This window comes from Bison bison, unplaced genomic scaffold (assembly GCF_000754665.1).
Source record: "Bison bison bison isolate TAMUID 2011002044 unplaced genomic scaffold, Bison_UMD1.0 scf7180017864296, whole genome shotgun sequence".
Taxonomy (NCBI): domain Eukaryota; kingdom Metazoa; phylum Chordata; class Mammalia; order Artiodactyla; family Bovidae; genus Bison; species Bison bison.
In genome coordinates this window covers 1,503,498-1,511,229 of record NW_011494868.1, presented here as the reverse complement: position 1 = coordinate 1,511,229, position 7,732 = coordinate 1,503,498, and positions in this window count along the sequence as shown.

Here is a 7,732-nt window from a genome sequence, read left to right as displayed (position 1 = left end):
TGGGAAACCCCATGGACAGAGGAGCCTGATGGGCTGCAGTCCATGGGGTCACTGAGAGTCAGACACAACTGAGCAACTTCATTTTCACTTTTCACTTTCATGCATTGGAGGAGGAAATGGCAACCCACTCCAGTGTTCTTGCCTGGAGAATCCCAGGGACGACGGAGCCTGGTGGGCTGCCGTCTCTGGGGTCGCACAGAGTTGGACACAACTGAAGCGACTTAGCACCAGCAGCAGCAGCAGCAGCCTCTCCTTTAAGTTAACCTACAATCCTGCACTTAGTAATTTCATAGCACCTGCAAATGTGGTTACATACCACTATTTACATTCCCTTCTTCTGGGTAGGCTAAAGACCTTTGATATCAGTTTAATGTTTTACTCATCTACTATTATACATTTTAATTTACTTTTCCAGCTTTATTGAGATATAAGTTCAGTTTAGTTCAGTCATTCAGTCGTGTCCGACTCTTTTGTGACCACATAGACTGCAGCATGCCAGGTTTCCCTGTCCATCACCAACACCCAGAGGTTACTTAAACACATGTCCATTGAGTTGGTGATGCCATCCAACCATCTCATCCTCTGTTGTCCCCTTCTCCTCCTGCCTTCTGTCTTTCCCAGCATCAGGGTCTTTTCCTATGAGTCAGTTCTTCGCATCAGGTGGCCAAAGTACTGGAGGTTGAGCTTCAGCATCAGTCATTCCAACGAATATTCAGGACTGGTCTCCTTTAGCATAGACTGGTTGGATCTCCTTGCAGTCCAGGGGACTCTCAAGAGTCTTCTCCAACATCACAGTTCAAAAGCATCAATTCTTCGGTGCTCAGCTTTCTTATAGTCCAACTCTCACATCCATATATCACTACTAGAAAAACCATAGCTTTGACTAGATGGATCTTTGCTGGCAAAGTAATGTCTCTGCTTTTTAATATGTTGTCTAGGTTGGTCATAGTTTTTCTTCTAAGGAACGAGTGTCTTTCAATTTCATGGCTGCAATCACCATCTGCAGTGATTTTGGAGCCCCCCCCAAAATGACGTCTCTCACTGTTTCCACTGTTTCTCCATCTATTTGCCATGAAGTGATGGGGCCAGATACCATGATCTTAGTTTTCTGAATGTTGAGTTTTAAGCCAGCTTTTTACTCTCCTCTTTCACTTTCATCAAGAAACTCTTTAGTTCTTCTTCACTTTCTACCATAAGCGTGGTGTCATCTGCATATCTGAGCTTATTGATATTTCTCCTGGCAGTCTTGATTCCAGCTTGTGCTTCATCCAGCCTGGCATTTTCCATGATGTACTCTGCATATAAGTTAAATAAGCAGGGTGACATTATATGGCCTTAACATACTCCTTTCTCAATTTGGATTATTGAGATATACTTGACATATAACACTGTGGCAGTTTAAGATGCGTGAGGTATTGATTTGATGCACTTAGATTTTTCAAAATGATTACTACGTGTGTATGCCTAGTCACTTAGTCGTGTTTGACTCTTTGAGACATTTTGGACTGTAGCTCCCCGGGCCCCTCTGTCCATGGGGTATCAGAGACAACAGACAAGAATACTGGAGTGGTTTGCCATTTTATTCTCCAGGGTATCTTTCTGACCCAGGGATTGAACCCATGTCTCCTGTGTCTCCTGCATTGCAGGTGAACTCTTCACCTGCTGAGCCATACATCATGTCACATAATTACCTTATTTTGCCTATGAGAACATTGCAGATCTATTTTCTTAGCAACTTTTAAGTACATAAAACATGTTATTATTAACCATGCTCTACATTAGGTTCCCTGAAGTTATCTATCTTATAGCTAGAATTTTGTACACTTTAACCAACACTTCTCATTTACCTTACCTTTAGACTTTGGTAAGCATCATTCTGTGAGTTTGTCCTTTTTTTAGATTTCATGTGTAAGGGATATCAAACGATGTTTTCGTGTCTCTATCTGGCTTATTTCACTTATCATAGTGCTCTCCATGTTCATCCATATAGTTATAAATGGCGGGACATTCTTCTTTCTCAAGGCCATGTAATATTATATATATACATATAAATGTCCATATATACCTAATAACACTGCATTATACATATATATGCATATATCAACACAGCACATGCTCTTTCTCCTCATCAGGTCATGGACACTCCAGTTATTTCCATATCCTAGCTATTGAGAATGATCTTGCAATGAACAGGGGAATGCAGACACCTCACACTTCATACCTGTTAGGATAACTGTAATCAAAAGACAAGAGATAACAGGTGTTGGGAAGGATGTGAAGAAAAGGGAACTCTTTTGCACTGTTGGAGGGAATATAAATTAGTATAGTTACTAAGGCAAATGGTATGGAGGATCTTCAAAATACTAAAAATAGAACTACCATATGATCCAGCAATCCTATTTCTGGGTATACATCCGAAGGAAATGAAAACAGGACCTACCAATGTATTTTTAGTCTTTATTTTATCACACCTTGGGATGCACAGATGTTGGTTAATCATAATTTTTGCTTCGTGATATCCTTTCATCATCTTGCTCATCTTCGTATGCTGTCTTTAACAGAAAATCAGAATATAGTCCATAAAGGACGTATTCAGTGAATTTATGCTCTCTGGATGAATTGTGTCAAGGAGAATTTTATGACAACCCCTGTGACCTTTGCTCACTGGTGCTATTTCTATGATCATTTTAATTTGCAACAGTTAATTGTTCTAGTAGACTTAACCTAATTACACAAGTCTATTAGAAGCAAAGTTTTCTCATACTGGAGGAGAGATTGCAAGAATAAGATGACCTCAGATATTCTGTTTCTGGTTTGAAGATGAAGGAAATGACATGAAAGGAAATATAGATGGTCCTTAGAAGAAGCAAGAAGTCCACATCCAGCAGCCCACAGAGCAATGGGAACCTCGACTTACAGCTACAAGAAAATGGATTTCATCGAAACCCTGAATGAGCTTGGAAGTGAATTCTCCAGAGACTCCAATCAGATCCCAACCTAGAGGGCGTCTCAAATTTGGCCGTTTAAGAACCTCAGCAGAAAACCCAGCCAATCTCACACAGCATTCTGACCTACCAAACTGGGAGAATAAATGAGAATTCTTTTAAAGCTGCTATGTTTTTGGTAATTTGTCACACAGCAATAGAAAAACAAATACACAGAATCACTTTTTCCTTTTATTTTTACCACAGTGTCATAAGTAATGTATTATGTGCATACTACTAATAAATTTGATATGAATAAACAAGACAGCTATTATTCTGGGCTATGAAGAACTGGGTTTTTCATGACTACAGAAATTAATTTCTGATTTATAGAAACTGTCAAATTTTTTAAAGTAGTTATGTTCTTGCTTCAAGAGTGGTATTAGCAGGGAGTACTTTTATTCTGGTTCCTGCTGGACTACTTCTATCCTTCTGAGATAGGAGATTCTTCCTTCCTAACAGAAAATAGAATTTTCAGCACTGACATGGCAATAGGAGCAACTGAAGATTAAGGGTCTTATGTAGCAGACATCAGCATTCAGATCAAATGTAAGTCACCCAAAGTAAAGGTACTGAATTAAGAATAGAAGAGGCACAGTTTGGCACAAAATAGGTCAAAGCTAGAGAGTTTATAGGAACTAAAATGAAGGTGATGTAAAAAGAAAGCATTTCTTATCTGCCAAGGATTTTTAAGAAAAATCTTTGATTTATCTTTACCAGATAATTCCAAAAGGCAAAACCTGAGCTTGCACTAAATTCAATGTTTAAATTAAACCTGTTAGGGTAAACAATTGAGATAAGATCTGCCAGGAGTTTGGGCGCAGAGGAATCACAGCAATGTCTAACATAAATAATAGAGAACAAGAAAACAGAGGAACAGCAAAGATGGGACATATTTTAGGAAAGAAGTATAGAAAAGATGGATATGAAAATTATTGAATAGTTTCCTTATCTGTTTTGAAGAGATATGGACCACCACGCACAGAGAACAGGAAATCTCCAGCTGTTAAATATCCCAAGTACTAGAAAGGTTGTTTGGGAAGCTGTGCCATCTGCCCCAGGCTGGTCAGCCAAAGACATTCTTAGATAATAGGGAGCCTCGGGAGGAAAGCAAACCTGGGGTGGGGGAAGTAGTCCTTTAGCCACAGTGACTGCCAGTATTGCTTTTTCCCATATACATGATGCAGGGGAGAGAGAGGACGATGGAGAGGAGGGAGGGGAGAGGGCTAGGGAAAGAGCAACAGACCATGCTAATTAGAGGAGTGGCAGACTTTCATTCGGAGAAGGCAGTGGCACCCACTCCAGTCCTCTTGCCTGGAAAATCCCATGGATGGAGGAGCCTGGTAGGCTGCAGTCCATGGTATCGCGAAGAGTCGGACACGGCTGAGCAACTTCACTTTCACTTTCATGCATTGGAGAAGGAAATGGCAACCCACTCCAGTGTTCTTGCCTAGAGAATCCCAGGGACGGGGGAGCCTGGTGGGCTGCCGTCTATGGGGTCGCAGAGTCGGATATGACTGAAGCAACTTAGCAGCAGCAGCAAACTTTAATTACGTAAGAAGTTTGTCTTCTTCAGAATTAAATGAATACTTGCTACAACAAGGTGCTGGCCTAGTTAACTCAGTAGGAAATAGTCTTGGTTATAGGCATTGGATAAAATCAACTGGATTTTGAGGCATCACTCCTTATTTCATAGGACCAGATCCAACACAGCTTGTAGTCCCCTTGGCTTAGACAAAGCCCTATTGGCAGCTGCCTAAAGCGAAGACAACTAAATGTACACCCTGTAAAAAGTGCACAAATGTAGCCTCCTCTCTCTCGTGGGGTGAACGGCTCTTTCACAGGGGGAGGAGGATGAGGACACCACACCAGAGAGAGGGTGGGAGCACTGCTTTAAAGAGGAATTTTGTGAGAATTCAAATGTTCCTATGATCATAGGTAATAAATTATAGGAAGTGGTACTTAGTCTGTTCTAAATACATTTGATGGCAGTCAGTTCTTATAACAGAAAGCTGAGTAACAAAAACCAGTCTCAGAATGACATATTTCCAAGGACAAAAAATATCTCAAAGAGATGCATGGAGCTGCAAGAAATGGCAGCTGAAGGTCTGAAGGTGAAATTCAAACTGCTAGTCATTCAGCAGTGTCTGACCCTTTGCGACCCCATGGATTGTAGCCTCCTAGGCTCCTCTGTCCATGGGATTCTCCAGGCAAGAATACTCAAGTGGGTTGCCATTTCCTACTCCAGGGGATCTTCCCAACCCAGGGTTTGAAACTGGGTCTCCCACACTGCAGGCAAATTCTTTACTGTCTGAGCCACCAGGGAAGGAATAACAAGAATGCAAATTGCTAAGAGAAAGTGGAAACCAGTTTGCTCTAAGCTATAGAAGAACTTTAGGGAAATTAGAAAACCTTTCTCCCCTTAAGTGTAAGTTTGGCTAGGGGTGGAGGGTTGACAGTCTTTTAGAAGGGAGGAAAAATGTTTTTTTCTCTGAATAGCTATAAGGCTCAAAGCTTTTGTTCCACCCACAAGATATATATGACCATTTAGTGTGTTCACAGTGGCCCTAGCTTGGAGAAAAATGCACTACAACACCTGTCTTGGGCTTCGGGTTTATCTGGGAACACAGAATTCATGAGTAGGTGAATAAAGACACAACACATCAATCAGGACCTGAGCAGAGCTTCCTGCTGCCTCTGGACTGGCAATGCAATGGTTCACATGTTCACGTGGGGGCAAGAACCACAACCAGTTATTATAATACTTGGTTCTACTCAGAAGACCCAGGGGCAAACAAGGTTCAAAGGACTGCAGAATCACCAGACAAGGAGCAGTAAACCAGAAGGAGAAATGGACATAATAAGGTTTCTGTAAAATATGTTGCTATATTTAATAAATTACTGACTTAAAAAAAGAAAATAAAGATTTTTATGTGTGATTTCAAACAAAGGTTAATTGTGGCTTCACTGGCGGACCAGTGGTTAAGACTCTAGGCTTCTACTGCAGGAGGCAAGGGTTTGTTCTTTGGTTGGGGAACTAAGATCTCACACGCCACATACTGTAGCCAAAAAAACTCCAGAACAAACAAAGCATAGGGTAATAAAAGATAATTTAAGGATCAGGCCAGGAATACCACAATTATGGGGGAGGAGTGATCAATAGGTAGATATGCTTGCTAATGCTTGCTAAGCTTCTTGTGGGCTCAAAATTTAAGGTCAACCATTGGAAAGGTTGTAAATGTAATTTGAGGCTTCTCTATAGGCAGAGTTAAAGAAAAGAGAAAATAGAAAACCTTGTCTCTTCAAGCATTGACCAAGCGAAGGGTGGACATGATGGGAAAATAGGGAATCAGAAGCATCATGATGTCAGTCAGGTTTCCTGAGTGGTTTTGCCATGCCAAAGCATGACCCCCATATCCCAGTAGCTTCTAGCATTAAAGGCAAGTTTTTTGCACACCCACCCCATACCCCAAAAAGGGTCTACTGTGAACTGAGCTTGTTCAGGCTGCTTTTAATCTATACTGTGGGACTCAGGCTGATGGAAGAGCTTCTAGCTGAGAATCTCCAGTCTTGGGACGGGGAAGGAAGAGGTCATGACAAATCACACTGTGGCCTGTAATACTTCTTTTCAGAGATGAGGGTTTTTGCTCTCTCTCAAATTTCAGAGTGAAATCAAATCACTTGGCTAGAGTGAAATTAGGGGAACTAGAAAATATCTCACAGGAAGGCACACCATGGTGAGGGGCCCTGCAAGAAGAGGAAGCAGTGATTTAAAAAATTATCCCGTTGGACAAGAGAAAGCACTCTATATGATAATATAAGTGAGTCAGAATATATAAATAAATGCATTTATTTATATATAAATAAAACTAGACAAAAATCTATTAAAAAAAGAGTTTACATTTTTGTGAAAAAACAGTGAAATGATAGGTTGCTTAAAAAATCCTAAAACAAAGCAGACAGAAAGTCTAAAAATAGGTGAATCAAAAAATACTTGCGAAGAAATTATCAAATGAAAGTTGCAATAGTAGAAGCAATACAGATAAAAAAAATATAAGTGAATGAATTCTAATAGAAGTAGACTCACTAAAGAAAAGTCATCAATAAAACATAAAAGTCATCAATGTTTTGCATCTAAAAGCATAGCTTTGAAAATGAAACGTCAAAACAATAAATGGAAAGCAACAGAATGGTTGGATGGCATCACCAACTCGATGGACATGAGTTTGAGTAGGCTCCGGGAGTTGGTGATGGACAGGGAGGCCTGGCGTGCTGCAGTCCATGGGGTCTCAAAAAGTCAGACACGACTGAGCAACTGAACTGACTGACCAGAATCTGCAAACACAGGACATTACAGTATGTCTCTCCAAAAATTATAGTTGCAACAAAATTTGGTAATAGTATAGTAAATAAATTAAAACACTGATAAAATTAAAAACATTTGCTTACCTATGTATCGATATGTGATAGAGAGATTAAAGTGAAAGTGTTAGTCACTCAGTGTAGGTCTCTTTGTGACCCCATTGTCTGTTGATGGAATTCTCTAGGCAAGAATACTGGAGTGGGTTAAAGTTTCCTCTCCAATAGAGAGATTGTTGTTGTTGTCCAGCTGCTCAGTTGTATCTGACTCCTTGCAACCCCATGGACTGCAGCACGCCAGGCTTCCCTGTCCTTTACCATCTCCCGGAGCTTACTCAAACTCATGTCCATTGAGTCGGTGATGCCATCCAACCATCTCATCCTCTGTT